This window comes from Suricata suricatta, chromosome 6 (assembly GCF_006229205.1).
Source record: "Suricata suricatta isolate VVHF042 chromosome 6, meerkat_22Aug2017_6uvM2_HiC, whole genome shotgun sequence".
Classification (NCBI taxonomy): domain Eukaryota; kingdom Metazoa; phylum Chordata; class Mammalia; order Carnivora; family Herpestidae; genus Suricata; species Suricata suricatta.
This window is the reverse complement of record NC_043705.1, coordinates 101966014-101981191: the sequence shown is the minus strand read 5'-3', so window position 1 is coordinate 101981191 and position 15178 is coordinate 101966014. Positions and strand designations below refer to the sequence as shown.

The following is a 15178-nucleotide window of genomic DNA, read 5'->3' as shown; positions in this document are numbered from 1 at the left end:
ACCAAAAACCAACCATTTCTAAGTGAACAGTTCAGTGGCATTTAGTATCTTCAAAATGTTGCAAAACTGCTCTTTCTGCCTACTTCCAAAACGTTCTTGTCCTCTCCAAAGAAAACCCTGTATCCATTAAGCAGTCATTACTCATTCCCTCTCCCTTCCAGCCCCTGACAACCACCAGTCTGCATTTGTCTTTGTGGATTTACCTCTTCCAAATGCTTCGTATGAATGCAGTCTATATAGTATGTCACCTTTTGTGTCTGGTTTCATTAACCTCATATGTTTCTTCCACATTGTAGCATTGTATCAGTATTTCAGTTCTTTTTGTGGTTAGATGATATTCATTCTTATGGCTAGTGCCACATTTTGCTTATCCATTTATCAGCTGATGGACACACGGGTTGTTTCCACATTTTGTGGCTATCAGGAATGATGCTACTATGAATAATTTGTTTATGAATTTTTGTGTTGGCATGTTTTCAGTTCTCTTGTGTATAGAGTAGAATTGATAGATCACATGGGAACTCTAGGTTTAACATTTTGAGCAACTGCCAAACTCTTTCCATAGTAGCTGTACTATTTTGCATTTCCACTAGCAACATAAGAAGTGTCCAATTTTCCCACATCCTCACCAACGCTCATTGTTCATCTTTTTTATTACTGCCATCCTACTGGGTATGCAGTGATACCTCATTGTGTTTTTGATTTGCATTTCCCTAATGTCTAATGCTGTTGAATCGCATTTTGTAAGCTTATTGGCCATTTGATATGTCTTCTTTGGAGAAAAGTCTTTTCCAATTCCTCCTCATTAAAAAAAAATCAAGTTAATTTATATCTTTATATTGCTTTAAGAATTGGTTATATATTCTGGATACTAGGTCCTTATCAGAGAAATCATTTATAAATATTTCCTCCTATTCTATAAGTTTGTCTCTTCACTTTCTTCATGATGTCCTTTGAAGAACATTTTTTTTAACTTTGGCAAAGTATAGTTTATTGACCATTTTCTTTTATTGTGTGTGCTTTGGGTATTATATCTAAGATGTATTGGCATTGTAATGGGCTTCTTGTAGCTACTAATCCTTCACCTAAAAAATTGAAACATGAATCCTATGATTTTATGCCCTGTAATAAGATGGGTCAAGACCAGTTTTGGTGGGAGTGGCCTTGTAGCAATGTATTTCTCTTTTTTTCTGTGTGTGTGTGTGTGTGTGTGTGTGTGTGTGTGTGTATGTGTGTGTGTGTGTGTGTGTGTGTGTGAACTGACTTTATCAGGAAGGCTTCCAGTCACCAGTAGGCTATTAGTTTTGGGAGAATCGAAAGTTACATTGTATTTTCCACTGCACAGAGGGATCAGGGCCCTTGGCCCTGGTGTTGTTAAAGGTCCACCTGTACTTTCCATATGCAAGCAGACTGACAGAAGCTGTCATATGACACCTGTTTTTATCTTACAAAGTACTATAAACAACTTCTCATGAAAACAAACATTAATATTAATGATGTGCATGCCAAGTATTTAAGTTCACTTTTGAACATCAAGGTTGTTATACTTCTATGTATAACTTTTAAAACAAATTATAATGGTAAACACTTTATCATCCACCTATAACCATTAGATAAATCTGTATTTTATTTATCTTTATAAGGGATTTATTTATTTTCAATATAATTTATTGTCACGTTGGCTAACATTCAGTGTATACTGTGTGCTCTTAGTTTTGGGGATAGATTCTCATGGTTCATCACTTACATGCAACACCCAGTGTAGCAACGTATTTCAGGTTGACACATCATCAGCTATCTACTCTGAACATAGTAAAGCTACTCTGAGCACAGAGAAGCTGACTCTCTGACAAGTGTGGCGTGCTGGTCCTAGGTACAGCTTTAGAGGCGAACCGCAGATCTAAGTTTGAATACAGGACTTTCTCGCCAGCTCTTTGTCCCTGGGCTGGTTAATGAACCTTTTAGTTGTCTTTTTCTCAAAAGGAAGGACTATAATACTCTCCTTTACGAAGACATTTTATAAACAGCTTAATACAGCATGCGGTACATGGTGTATGCTTGATGAATGTTATTGTTAGCTATATTATTAATAGGTATTACTTTATTCTTTATTAATCACTACATATGATACAAACCTAGAATGAATAATCATTCCCACATTCAGTGGTTCTGCATTATCTGTGCAACTGTTCTTCTCTTTTACTGTGACTAATTGAAAGATGATTGCACAGATAAACTTCCTGCATTTGCGATCAAAATTTGCCATTGCCATGTAGCTTGGTGTCTCTCCCCCATGGATTTTAAAGTAAGAAACCTGTTGGTCACCTGTGTAAGTACAGGGCAGGTTCACCTAGAAACGTGCCTGGAATTCAGCCAAGGCTGTTCTCTGACCCCATCTCCCTGCAATGGATTCGCCAGCCCACCATCAGGCCTTGGGGTTAATCTTGTGCACTCCCAGAGTGCTGTAAATGGGTGAGTTGCTCACAGTCACCCATGTTAGAAATGGCTGATTTGGAGGGAACGTATGACTTGTGACTCTGCACTGCTATAAGAGCACCTCCCTAACTGTGAAATGAACTCCTTATCCAAGGAAAGAGGAAGCAGGTTACTGTTTGAGAATAGAAAGCCCTTAAGTGTGGCAGTCCACTTTGGCTGCAAATCATGGTGCGCTCTTGTGGATGGCAGAAAAAATTTGAGCAGTGTTCGCTAAAAGGAAATAATAGATTTAACTCAAGATGTGGCACTGTGGTTGTTTGGGGAGTGGGGGATGCTAGTGATTGAGTGTAATTGTGCTGAGAAATTGTGTATCGTTTTGCTTTATTTTCCAAGCTAATGAAATACATTCAAAAGAGTTGTCTGTGTTCTGCACGTGTGCCCGAATTAAGAAGTAAGGACTGTGTCAATACTTTTAACCCTGGGAATCCAGCTTAGAGAGTAGAAGACATTCAAACAATTGAGCTGCCCCATTTTCAAGCTCATCTCTATAATTCCTCTCCCCTAGACATTTTCGGATAGCCCCATATCTCTGGAAGTCTGTTTCCTTAACTGTACAATGAGAAAATTGGAGGGAAAAATTGTTCATGTGGTTGTTAAATTATTTCATTTTTCAACGGCAATTCATAGGCACCACAGGATAAAATTCGAAGTTGTAAGAGTGTGTTTGAGACCACAGTACACATGCAGCTTTGTTGCCTGCATCCTTTTCTTTCCACTCTATGAGCATTTTCCTAAGTTTTCAGGTCATCTTTGTAGCTATCATTTATAATCTTCCCCTGGCTGGTTGTCTCGGTAAAAGCCCTCTATCTTATATTATAAATGATCTGAATTTTATTCATTGTTTAAGTTAATAGATACAGTTTGATCACTCAGACTAGGTACCATACAAGGCACTGGGATATGATAGAGAATAAGACCGAAAGTATCCCTGCCCTCATAGGGTTTATGTTCTAGGAGATAATAGGAAACAGGACAACAAATGTAAGTGATTTCAGAACATGGTTGGCATTTCTGAAGGAAATTGACATCTGCAATGGACTAAAAGAGGGAGTGGACCTAATTTATAGAGGGTGCGTATTGTGATGCATGGAGCCTTCTTTACACCTTCTGATGGACTATTTGCTTATACTGTATCTGCACCTTGAGACTAATATTTCAAAGGATAATAACAATTTCCCAGACCCTTGGCAGAATGCATGGCTAAATTCCTGTTGGAAAACACCTTTGTCAGCAGGAGTCGCCCATCTACCTGGTTCTGTGGTGGCGTTGTCCAGGGAGTCATTAGACAGAGCCTCTTACCTGGAACTGTGAGTGTTAGAGGGCAGATTGGGCTGATTAGAGATGGAACTTGTAGTCATCTCTTGCCGTTCAATATGCAGGGTCGTGTTTTACTACCCTCTGCCTCACTGCTCATTGTGAATAACACTCTTGTGACATGTTGTGGAGTCTCCAGAACCAGGAAGGGGAAACCCTTGGGATGCATACCAGTCTCTGACACCAATTTGCTGTGTGTCATTGAGGAAGTCACCAAACTTCTCTGGGATTCAGTTCCTCAGATATAAAAATTAAGAGATTATTTGACATTTGATTGATTATTTGACTGGGCTTTAGATTTCACCCCAAGTGTCATCGGTACTGTGGAACACTGAATCAGGGCCCAGTGAACAAGTCGGCCACAATTGATTATGTCCACCCTGGGCAAGGGAAAGGTGAAGTTTGTACTCCTGACTTGCATTCGCTGACCCCACATAAGATCACCTTTCTAGTTCTTCATCTAACTCCAGAAATCTTTCCCCTTCATAGATAAGAACTCAGTTAATTGACATTATCTGCATTTTAAAGATTAGCCTAAACAAAACAAGATACTTGCTGAGTTTTTAATGTCTTGCCAGGTTTTCAAAACTTTTTCTGTTTGTATGTGTGTGTTTGCTGGCTTTTCTTTCCAGCTGTCAACTAATCATTATTAAAGGAATGACTAGTCACTGTCGGGCTTTGTAAAGCCCCTCAAGAGCCTGGGAACCCTGCTCAGAAAATAACGGGTCTCTCCTCTGGGATAGACAGGCTGTCTCTGCTGAAATGCTTAGCTTAGAAGCCAGGGAGGCTTCCAGATGTGCTCTGACACTGGAGACAGTTTGCACTTTCAAAGCTGGGCCCCCAACCATGCCCATTGAAGGAACACATCTGGTTCCATGTGCTCAGAGGCTTGCACTCTTCTGAGAGATGATTTTAGCTGAAAAGGTTGATGGCACTGAGCATGGGAACCTCTCTGCACCTCCCCTACCCCCAACCCATCCCTCAGATGTCCCTGCCACCTCCCCCCCACCAACAAATGCTTCTATCAGAGAAGGGAAATAGTCTTCCTCTCCAGCTATCATAAATTGCTTTTCCTTCTGAAGAGATTGTGGTTAATTTCATTATCGGATATAATGGATGAAGAACATTCAGCATGAAAATGTATCTATCAGCTGTAATTACATCAACATTTTTACGCTTGAAAAAAGTGGTACCGAAAGAACTCATTTCACATGTATAACCAAGAATGCTCCATGTGTTTTTACAAGAGGATAATAAAGACATAAATGGGATAGATGGGGCTAAGTAGTTTTACAGATGGTAGTTGCATATTAAAGATTAAATTGCTGTCTATAAAAAAAACCACTTTTACAGTAACTAGGTTACTGCTTTATCTTAATTTAGGTGTAATTGAGAGCATTAGCGTTCTTCATAATAGCCCAATGAATGTTCCTGCATACTGTAAACAGGACCCCGTGGAATGCTAACTGATGAATTTTCTTTGCCACAGAGAGGCCCTAACTAAAAAGGTTACTGTAGAAACTCTCCTAGTTTCTAGGCTAATCTTTGACTTCCATGAGTCAGAGCATTTTACAAAGATCTTATGGGGCTCCTAAGGAGGAGGCAAACATCTCACTCTCCATTGTGTTACATGTTTAAGTGTGTGTATGCAGTAGGCACTGATGATGTGTTTTGATCTCTCCCATTGGATGATTCTTTTGTATTTTTATCAAAATTATTGTATCTGGCCCAAACTAGAAATCTTTAGATCTTGACCTTCCATCTTCCTGGCAAAATGAGAACCATAGGGTCAAAATTTACTTTGAAGTGTATTTATTTGATTTGAGATGAGAAGAAAATGTAAAACACAAAATACCACCTTTCAGATGGGAAGGAGAAAGATAATGCTTCCTACCGTGATTGTATTGTCACTGCCCTCGGTGGGGCGTCCATGATTGAGAATGAGACGTGGTAGGAGCATGATTATAACTGTGATCTAAGGAGCCAACTGCTGAGTTTCCATCCTCTTTCAATTGTCTGCTGCCTCTGTGACCTTGGACAAGTCCCTTAATCTCTCTGTGCGTTCTTTCCCTTCTTTGCAAACTAGCATCATAATAACATCACTCACATAAGATTGCTGTAAGGATTAAATCAGTTTATTCATGTAAAACTGTGGTAGCAGTCCTGACACAATTGTAGAGTCCTACCACAATATTTCATGTGTGCATGCACACCCCAATACATGATGTTTTTACCATCCCATGCTCTTGGGATAGTTTCATTTAATACTTTAACCTGTTGTTTGAGAAGTCTGTACTGTGTAGTAGATCATATGCTAGTTACTAGGGATGGAAAAATGAAAAATCATTCTACTCTCTAGGAACTCTTATACAAGTGTAAGTTCCAAAAAGCAAGAGCCTTTTCATTCTAGTCCAGCATCCTCAGCATCTGGCACATTGTTGGTGCTGAAAAAGAGATTTGCTGAATGGATGACTTGGGTCAGCTCAACCGAGGTCCTGAGCGCTACCCCAGAGCTCCAGGAAACATGGACATAGAAGATGTTTTCCTGAAAGCAAATGGTCTTTGTTTTGTCAAAAGAAGGGAGAACAGGTGCTGGGCCACAAAAAAATAAATGTCCTTTACAGACACAAGAAAAGTTAGGGATGCTTGAGAGAAGGTATACAAAGGCATTTGTCATGGAGTGTGAAGATTCTGATGGATCTTAGGGGTGGGGAGGGATTTGATGACTGAAGATAACTAAGACAGTGCTATTAATGCAAGGTGAAAAAGAAAGAAAAGCCCAGGCTTTTGGCCAACTTTAGGATTGTAGAAGTGAACAAATATTACTCAAAAGTCCCTTTTGTTTTCTGGTTTTGTAATGAATGTATTTTGGATTTTTCCCAACAGGTTTCTTTTCCTAATTAAATTTATCCTAGGTGACCATTCAGAAACATATTCCATAGAGTAGAGAGACAGATGGCCAGAGTTCTATCTCTTTTCTTGTTGAAAGACCTAGGTCTAGGTAAAGTCTGGCAGGGTAGGAATAATTGTTGTGCAAATTAGCCTTGGTAAAATTTCTGGAATGGAATAATTTTATGATCCTGTGATTAAGTGGAAAAGAATATGAATCCCAGGTTCCTCACAGTAGAGTCCAGCTATAGAATTAGGGAATTTTAGAGTTGGCCAACATCTGGAAGGCCTCCTCTCCAAATCCTTCATTCTGTAGAAAGGAGACTGAGGATTGGGTAAATTAACCATGTATCTTAAGATTATACGTCAAGTAGTGTCAGGCCTACGTCTTTAGCCCCGAGGCATCCACAAGCAATGCCAGAGACCATATACACTTGTCCAGAGTAGTGCCCAGAATACATGGCAGCTATTGAGCAAATACAGATAAGATTCCAGAGATGAGATAAGGTAGCTTTTTTAAATGTCCACAGAAAATTCTACAGTGTTTTATTGGGCATCCTGTGGAATTACATAGATAAATATTTCAATGAAGTTACTTCAACCCACCAATAAATCTTTAGAACCTAAAATGGGAAAGTATGATTTCAGGCGTATTGTCCCCATAGAGATAGAAAATTGTCAGAATCTGACCATTTTGGACATACTAAAGTAGAATTTTCTGTAACATTGAATCTAATGCAATATAACACACAAATGAGTGCTTATTTGATATTCTAAGAACACAGCAGTGTGACCAGGAATAATTCATACTTCCTGAATCCCCTAAACAAATTTTCTACTCCTGCTATGGTGATGTTGCCCTAATTGAAATTCATCTTTCTCTTGTAATATTGGCATGCCTTGTCAAATATAAATACCCTAATGGACAACCTAGATGTCATACAAAAAAACACAGCAGTAACATTAAAAAAATTTTTAAAGTGGGGCACCTGGGTGATTCAGTGGGTTAAGTGTCTGACTTTTGATTTCAGCTCATGTCATGATCTCACGGTTCATGAGATCAAGCCCCATGTCAGGCTCTGTGCTGACAGTGCAGAACCTTCTTGGGATTCTCTGCCTATCTCTCTGCTCTGCTTCTCCCTCATGCATATGTGCACATTCTCTCTCTTCCTCTCTCCCTCTCTCCCTCTCCCTCTCTCCCTCTCCCTCTCTCCCTCTTTCTCTCTCCCTCTTTCTCTCTCACACTCACACTCCCTCGCTCTTTCTCAAAAGAAATAAACATTTTAAACATTTAAAAAGTAATAATCACTACTTTTTACTGAGTACTAACAATAAGTCATGTACCATGCTAAATGCTTTATCTACGGTAGTGTCTTTAATTTTCATAACTGCGCTATGAGGTGTAGATATATTTTTAAGACCTAATTTTTTAGGGCTATTTAAGATTCACAGCAAAACTGAGAGGAAGGTACAGAGATTTTCCTCATACTCTGCCACTACCGTACATTCACCACAATTAATGAACATTGATTCACACATCATAATCACCAAAAGTCCATAGTTTATAGTACAGCTCATTCTTGGTATTGTACATTTTATGGATTTGGACAAATGCATAATGACATGTATATGGTATTACTGCCCTAACAATCACCCCTCTAGTCTTCCTATTCATCCCTCACCTCTTCCCACCCCCATCCCTGGCATCCACTGACTATTTTATTCTTTCAGTAGTTGTACCCTTTTCTAGAATGTCATAGAGTTGGAATCATACACTGTGTAGCCTTTTCAGACTGACTTCTTTTATTTAGTGATATGCATGTAAGGTTCCTCCCTGTCTTATCATGATTTAGTAGCTTATTTCTCTTTAGCACTAAAAAACATCCCATTATCTGAATGTATCACAGTTTCTTTATCCATTCACGACCAAAGGATATCTTAGGTTGCTTTCAAGATTTGGCAATTATGAATAAAGCTGCTATAAACATCCTTGTATGTGTGTGTGAATGTGTGTGTGTGCCTATGGAAGTTTTGCAACTTCTTTGGGTAAATACCATGAAACATCATTGGTGGATCATATATAATAAGAGAATACTTAGTTTCTTAAGAAGCCACCAAGCTGTCTTCCAAAGTGGCTCTGCCATTTCATATTCCTTCCAGCAGTGAATGAAAATTTATGTTGCTCTACGTCCTTGCCTATTATTTGAGACTGTTAGTGTTGGGGATTTTGTCCACTCTACTAGATTTGTAGTGGTATCTCATTGTTTGTTTGTTCATTCTAATTTTTATTTTTCCTGATCACATATGTGGAGCATCATTTCATATGTTTATTGGCCATCTGTAGATTTTATTTGGTGTCTGTTGAGGTCTTTGGTCCATTTTTTAATCAGGTTGTTTGTTTTCTTAGATTGCTTTTAATCTCTGCTTTATGGGAGAGGAAAATATGAGGATCAATGAGCTTAAGCAGTTTTGCTGCAGGTCAAACGTGTTTTCAAACCTAGGTCTACCTAAATATAGGTCTATACATTTTATATCCACTCTGTTCTACCTTTGCAAAACCCCGTTCAACAGCATGCTCAACACTACTTATCCTTTCTCTGTTTGAAGTTCTTTAGTAACTGGGACTCAAGACTTCCTGCAACACAACTAAAATCTGTCTTAATTTCACACTCTAAATGCCCCCACCCGATTCCCTTTCCAGCTGTGCTCATCGCCTAATCCTTCTGCTTTATTTGTTACATAAACCTCTGTTTCAGTTTGACCAGCTACCTGAGTCTTCACAAAGTAAAATGAGATCACATTAGTTAGAACACTCTATTGGGGATGAATTATATTGTTTTCTCAGTCATAACATGATGATAGAAAGAAATTGTTTAATTTCTTTATTAGTACAATCTGTGTACAACACAAAACAGCAAGCTCTCTGTGGGTCACCTTTGGCAGTGCCATCTTTTCACAGAGTGCAGCAGCATGGACTAGAAAGACATACTTCAGGTAGCCTCCCATTGCCTGGGCCTTTTCAGGACATTTCATCACATATGCAAATGTAAAGTCTTGGCAGTTGCCCTTTCTCTGGACAGGCACCTGCCCGCGGTGATGGAAATGGGTGAGCACAACCTCATTCACAGGAATGCTTCCAATGTGCAAGAAGGTTTCAAGTCCTTACTTTGCTTTTCTCAAAGAGCCTTAGCAAAGCACTCCAAACACCTGTAGGTGATTGAGTCCTCAGTTCTTAATGTGTGTTTGAAAGATCAGTTCTGTGAGATTGAGTATATTTTACTCTAAAAAGGCTGGCATGATCAGATAGGTTTGTGAAACTAAATAAAGCTGGTTTCTTTACTTAACCTCAATTTCTATTTTATCTGTGCTTGTCAGATTATTTGGGTCATGTTTGTTTCAAACTAAACCTTAAGTTTTGTAAGGACAGAGCTGAGTCTGAATTTCTTCACTGGTGAATCTCTAGTAACTAGTACAACATCTGGCTCATTCAATATGTATTTGAATATTGAATGACTGAATTAATAAAGGAATGAAGAAAAGGGAGTTAGGCAGGGAAGGAGAAGGAGAAGGCCTAACAATCCACCAGGAAGAAGTGAATAAGAGTGAGAGGTTAAAAAAAAACTTCACTAACTTCATTATTTCTCCAAAGTTGGGCTGGCTCCAAACTCTGCACAAGGCTGGGGTTATTTAGATTTGTCAAGATGGATGGTTGTATTTATTTTTAGGTTCTGAAAGCCTGAAATGGTAGGTTCTCCAGATGGGAGGGAGGATGAGAGCATCTGGGAGCCAACTTACTGTGAGCTCCCTCTTTTCACTACCCTTCACACCCTGGCAGCTGGTCAGATGAGCCCTGTAAACACTTGCTACTATATTTCAATATTGGTCTGTCTGATTCCTCTCAGGAAATTTCAGTGGCCTGCAATTTTGATTGCCCATATTTTTTTTTCCTGGGTATTGGATTTTCCTCCTTTGCTGGCAGCTTGACTGTTTTGCTTGCCCAAAACAGTCCATTTTTCATGTCCACACCATCAATGGGAACCCAGGTGCAGAACAAGGAAATGTGGACAGGTGGCTAAAGACCAGTAGGGGGTCTCACAGGGTGGGCTTTGCACACTGGATAGTAAGGCTTGCTGAGAATGAAGCGGGTAATGGCAGGATATTTGATTCATAAGGTTCTTAATCCTGTATTAAAAAGTCCTCCAAACTTACTCTCCATTTTCCCTGCAAATGTAAATAACTTAGATAACAAAGATAGTATACAGCGAGCTGAGACCTTCACCAAAGGATTACTTAGATTAACTGTGAATCCTCTTTGGAAAGAATTATTGTGTTCCAGATCAAGAGATTAGAAAAATAGCATTCTGGTTTCTTTCTGTTATTATTTGAGGGGCTAGAGGAACCTCATTCCTCACAAAGTCCTGGCATTTGTTGTCAAATCATATAATTTAATTACTTTGTGGAATTTCTGTTTTTAAATGAAAACTCTTTAAGAGGAGTGTAGCTGGAAGTTAACTCAATGGTAGAAGCAAATTCTCTCTCTCTCTCTCTCTCTCTCTCTCTCTCTCTCTATTTATGTATTTAGAATTTGGAGGAAACTTTCGTTTTATATTAAGGTAATGCAGACATACTATGGGAAATTTTTAAAAATAAATGAGCAAAACATAAAAATTTGCTCAACTTCATCATTTCTGAAATTAGCCTTTTTTTTTCTATTTTTCTAGAGGTTGGCAGACAGATTGTGTAATCTACTTTTTCTCTTTTTCTTTCCTTTCTTCTTAAAAAAGTGGGACCATACTATTTTCCAGCAACGTATCTCAGCTAAGAATTGATGAGCTTGATTAGTAGATCAGTTTAATGGCATAGATGTTTTGGGTCCAGGCCCAGTGAGGTATTTGACAAAGTCTCTTGTTACATACTTGTGGACAAGGTGGAGAAATATGTTTTAGATGGCAGGACAATTAAGGGCGTTCGAAGTTGGCTGAACAGTTGTACCCTAAGGGCCTTGATTAATGCATGGATGGCAACCAGCAGGGAGGTCCCAGTGGTGTTGGGACAAGTATGTTTAGCAGATATTATGCTCATTCTCTTCCTGGGAACATACCTTGTTACACAGTTGTTGAGATGCACTATATCTGTCTACTCTGATTACCAAAATCTTAATAGCTGTTTTTCAGTGGAGTCCATTTGCCAAAGATGAACAGTCTTCTAAGAATGGAATCATAAACGAGCAACTGGTGGGCTGGGAGATGCTGTGGACACCATCACAGACATGATGGCTGTGGAATTTGCTTTGACTGGTACAAAATCTGAAGGGGCTTTTATAACAAAGAATTCTACCAATAAGACTAGGGGCTGAAGTTAGTTGGATTGGTGCCGAGTAGTGTAGTACTGAATTTACTAAATAGTTCACCTGACCGTGAACTAGAACATCAAACTACAACATGGTACATGGTGATTATTTACACTCCATGTTTTCAGCGTACAAAAGTCATTGACACAATCAGTGAGGTATGGCTAACAAGAATGTCTGTACCTTGTACCTTGGTGGATAATAAAACACTTGACCTTTATTGAGCCTTTAATCTGTACCGGCCACTGCCAAAGACTTTAATGACTTACCTCTTTTATTCTCCCAACAACCCTGTAGGACAGGTATTCTGGGTTTATAGAGGAGAGAGGATACTTACCTCACCAGAGGCCACACAGCTGGTATGGGGCGTGGCGCGGGTTTGAATCCAAGCGTTGGTCACTACACACGGTCACAGTACCTCCCCTTTGCTCCCTCACTCTCCCTTACCCACCGTTCTGCAGCTGCGTTGCCACTGCTGGCGGCTTGTCACGTGCTTGTCTGGGTACCAAGGCCTGCTTCTTGGTGTCCCAGGTTTTCATTCTCATGGCTGAAAACTCATGGCCCCTGCAGTTCTTCTGAAGTCATACTCTAGGTACATCCTCTCATTAAGTTTTTCTAGCATTTCATTCTCACACGATGCTTGCACTTTGCACAACGCAAGCTGCAACTCTCTGCATTTGTCTCAGACTACATTATCTGCTTGCCTTCTACCTCTTTCTCAGGTTGTGCCACACAGTTAAGAGCCCTTTGAAGCTGCTAGCCTTTTAACAGGAAAAGAAACAAAATTCCCTCTTTGGCGTATACGTAGCAAACGGCTCCTTAATTCTGCAGAAACCAAATGTTCTGATAGTTTCTACGTGACCATGACAACGGCCTCCTTTCTAAAAGCATCATGGTTTTTAGAAAACAAACCAAATCACTGGGAGGTCAACAGGGTCCTTGACTTTTAATCTTCAACATTTAACACAGTTAAATTCTAAACATTCTAAACAGAGAAGAGTTAGAAAATATTTTAGATAATTTCTGAGTGCCACAAAGTCTAGATACTTCACTGGATGACACAGTCAAGATTTAGATGAACAATGACTTGTTGAAATGAGGGTTCATATGAACAGGGTAAAAGGTAATTTAGAGAAATGTGAAATCTTATATTTGTGCTACCTCCAAAATAATTGTAGAAGAATGGGATAAAAGAGGCCCTAATTTACTTTATGCAGAAAAAAAATAGACTGACTTAACCATAAGTTACTATGAACCAACTCAATCCTGAAATACATTAACTAGGATCATTTTATTTAACAACTATGAATATTCATCCTTTTACTTGTACTATTAAGTAGAATTTGGAGGTTTTTACTTCATTTTGAATATTGCATACTAAAAGTATTCTTGCTAAGTTGAAGTTGATCCTGGAGAAGATAACCAGAATAGCACTCTGGTATATGAAGGAAGGCTAAAGAAAATAGAACTTTTTTATCCTGAAGAGAAAAAAATCAGAGGAGAAATAAGATAGTCTACCATGTGAAACACTGTTACATAAAAGAGGAAACAGCATCATCTGTAGAAGCCTCAGGTGTAGACCAAATGGATAGATTTTCACATCATGTACAGCAGACACATTAAAGGGAACCACACTGTGGTGTCCAGTTATATAACTAGCTGTTTTGCAAAGTAGTGAGTACCCCCAGCTTCTAAAGTGTTCAGATAGAGCCTGGAAAATTATGTATCATGAGTGCTAAAAAAAAAAAAAAAAAGAGGGAAGCATTATACTTGAACATGAATGTCGTAGTAGCTAAAATGGGAACAACCTAAATGTCCATCGTTCAGGTGAATGGATAAGTCAATGTTCTCAGCCAGGGGTGGTTTTGCTCTCAAGGGAGACATTTAGCAATGGCTGGCGACGTTTTTGTTTGTCACAATATGGAAAGGGAATACTGTTGGCATGCATTGGTTTGAAACGGGAGGTGCTGCTCAACATCCTGTGATATAGAGGATGAGAATTAGCCAGCCCAATTGTTCTTACCGGCAAGGGTGAAAGACTCTGGGATGAACAAAAGGTGGTACATCCATACAGTGGAGTTGCTCATCAATAAAATGTAACAAAATGCTGATGTATGCAGCAACATAGAGGAATCCCCAGGTTGTTACACGGTGTAAAAGCAGCCAGACACAAAAGAAGAAGTCCATGTTCCAGGATTTTATTTGCACAAAGTTCTAGTAAATGAAAACTACAGTATAGAGACAGCAAATCAGTGCTTACCTGAGCCCAAGGGTGGTGGGGAATGGGTTGGAAAAGGTCGTGAAGAATCTGTTGGGATAAAAATGTTCTGCATCTTAATTGTGGTATTTTCATGGGTATACGTTGTTGTCAAAACTCAATGCATTGTATGCTTTAAAAAATGCACATGAGTAGTTGTAAATTATACAATTGTTTTTAAACAATTTTATTGTTTGGAAGTGATTGTACTCAGAATCTTTTATTTTACTTCCCAATTCCAACGTGCTATTATTTTGTTTAGATACATTGTGCTGCCCATCTAGGAAACATACCAAAAAATTCATAAAAGTCTGCTCTAGCAGTATGGGTCCAATCATGAGATAAAGACCATGCAGGAAGTTAAAGAGGACAAATTTAATATAAAGAGTAAATACTGATGAAAAAGAAACTCAAAGACATAAGGAAATTCCACATAGTACCCTGGGGCTGAGGGAAAGTACCCAAGGAAGGCCAAACTTGGAAGAGAACCCTCTTCCCAAGGTTAGCATCAGACTTTGTTGTACAGTGTATAGTTCTGACAATTGGATAGCAGAGAAGTTTGCTCATTGGTCAAGATGAGAGCTGGTCTGTAGTCATTAGTCAAGCAACAAACCTCTGGAGTCCAGATGGGGAGCAGTCAGTTAATAGGTGCACAGAGAAGAGCTCCCAGAGTATAGATGAGCCAACCATGGTCCTACAGAAGGACTGATGGCACAATGTAGGAGTGTGGATGTAACTGGTTGCAAGAAAACAGAATGTGGGCCTACAGAGAGAATTGGAGCTCTGTGAGGGCAGGAGACCTCGTAGATAGTGTCCCTGTCAAGAGAGCTGCTAATGGACTATTGTCAGGCGAGGGAGAGGCAGCAATACTG

At 39.3% G+C, this 15178-nt stretch overlaps 1 protein-coding gene across 2 annotated transcripts in view; it reads left to right on the top strand.

Annotated features, from left to right (window-relative positions):
* Nucleotides 1–15178, top strand: part of SGCD (sarcoglycan delta) — a 380420-nt gene that overhangs the window by 104294 nt on the left and 260948 nt on the right. The window lies entirely within an intron of this gene.